The sequence below is a fragment of the Lactuca virosa genome, chromosome 6 (assembly GCF_052849685.1).
Source record: "Lactuca virosa cultivar CGN04683 chromosome 6, Lactuca_virosa_CGN04683_v6, whole genome shotgun sequence".
Taxonomy (NCBI): Eukaryota; Viridiplantae; Streptophyta; class Magnoliopsida; order Asterales; family Asteraceae; genus Lactuca; species Lactuca virosa.
This window is the reverse complement of record NC_136431.1, coordinates 259945378-259947393: the sequence shown is the minus strand read 5'-3', so window position 1 is coordinate 259947393 and position 2016 is coordinate 259945378. Positions and strand designations below refer to the sequence as shown.

Genomic DNA, 2016 nt, shown 5'->3' with positions numbered 1-2016 from the left:
AACTCTTCAAACTCAGCTTCTTCCAGCAGCCTCTCGATGTCCATTAAGTCTTTTTCTGCATCAAATTCTTCATCAAAAATTGTGAACTTGCTGGAGTCTTCACTTATGCATTCCTCCAATAATTCATCAAGCATGTCAATTGAGAATGCCGTGTCGTCATTATTCCGTGCATACTTCATAGCTTGATCAACCCCAAATGTGGCTGAATCTTCTCCTACCCGCAAAGTGAGCTTCGAGTCCCTCATGTCTACTATAGCACTTGCCGTGTTGAGGAAGGGTCTTCCAAGGATGATTAGGACTTGAGGATCCGCCTCCATGTCTAGAATTATGAAATCAGCGGGAAATACAAACTTGTCCACTTTGACCACTAAGTCTTCACATATTCCTCTTGGGAAAGTGATTGTCTTGTTAGCTAAATGAATCGCCATACGAATTGGTCTTGGTTCCGGGAGATCCAGCTTCTTGAAGAATGAATAAGGCATTAAATTCACACTTGCTCCTGAATCAGCCAAGGCATGAGTGGTGGCTAAATTGCCAAATTGGCAAGGTAAAGTTAAGCTCCCCGGGTCACCCTTCTTCTTTGGTAGTTTGTTGAGCATGGCGGCTGAGCAATTCTCATTGAGGACTACCTTCTTCACTTCCTCCATCTTCCTTCTATTAGTGAGAAGTTCCTTAAGGAACTTTGCATATTTGGGCATTTGTGCGACAGCTTCGATGAAGGGTATGTTGATTTGAAGAGCCTTTATATGATCTAGAAACTTCTGGTACTCCTCTTCCTGCTTCACTTTCTTAGCTCGGGCTGGGTATGGCAGTGGACTCGCCGAGTCCATATTCTGTACTCGGCGAGTAGAGCTGTCAGATTGAAGATTTTGATTTTCTGCTTCCTCCTTCTGTGATTCTTTGGGTGCTTCATTCTGAATAGGGGCCAGAGGAGTGATTATTTTCCCACTTCTTGTTGTGACTATGTTTATGTGCGCGCCTCGTGGGTTGTTTTCGGTTTTTCTAGGAAGTTCGCCCGGTGATCTTTGGTTTATTTGTTGAGCAAGTTGCCCTAGCTGCGTTTCTATGTTGTGGATAGATGCTTGCTGGTTTCTAAGCATGGTCCTTGTTTCTTGAATTGCAGCATCATGATCACTATGTCTTTTTTCTGAAGCAGCTACAAATTTGGTAAGCATTTCTTCCAAACTTGGTTTTCTTTCTTGTGATGGCTCCTCCTTTTGGTAAAAACCCCTTCCCTTTTGCTTGAACTTCTCCTCCTTAGCCTTCTTGTACTCGTCATAAGGGAGCCACTCTTTCTTTGGTCTACGCCAATCTTCATCATATCGGTCCCCACTTGAGTAACTAACTTGCACCTTTTTGTTGCCATTCTCATCCAAATCGCAGTCTCTAGTAAGGTGAGGCCCATTGCAATTTTCGCAACCCACCCGAATAGCATGTATCGTTTGGTCCATTTTATCCATCCTCCTATCCATGGTTTTTAGCATAGCCATAACAGCTGACAAGTCTTCTGAAGCTGCATAGGCGGCCCCCCTCGTCACATCATTTCTTGGATTGTGGTATTCTCTAGAATGCTTAGAGAATTCTTCAATTAGTTGCTTTATCACTGGAGGTGCCTTTTTCGTGAGTGGACCTTGCGAGTCAAGTAATTGCCTAGTGGTAACATTTACTCCATCATAGAAGATGGAGACTTCTTGTTGACTATTGAGGTCATGATGTGGGCAATTCCTTAGCAGGCTCTTGTACCTCTCCCACGCTTCATATAGTGATTCTCCAGCTTGTTGTTCAAAGTTAGCTATGGCTTTCTTTAGCTTGGATATCTTGGATGGCGGGCAGAATTGATCAATGAACTCTTCTTTCATTTGGGCCCATGTAGTGATAGATCCTGGGGGCAATGACTTGAGCCAATCCTTGGCAGCACCCTTCAAAGTAACCGGAAGCATGCGAAGTAGCTGAGTTTCCCGAGGCACATTTGGAACATTGAAATAATCAGCTACATCATTGACTTCGTCCAAGTGT

The 2016-nt window shown here is 43.8% G+C and overlaps 1 non-coding gene across 1 annotated transcript; it reads left to right on the top strand.

The window, feature by feature from the left end:
* Positions 1-1704: 1704 nt before the first annotated feature.
* LOC145123047 (small nucleolar RNA R71) lies at positions 1705-1811 on the top strand. Its single transcript, XR_013714927.1, has one exon. It is a non-coding gene; the product is annotated as a small nucleolar RNA R71 (small nucleolar RNA).
* The last annotated feature ends 205 nt before the right edge of the window (positions 1812-2016 follow it).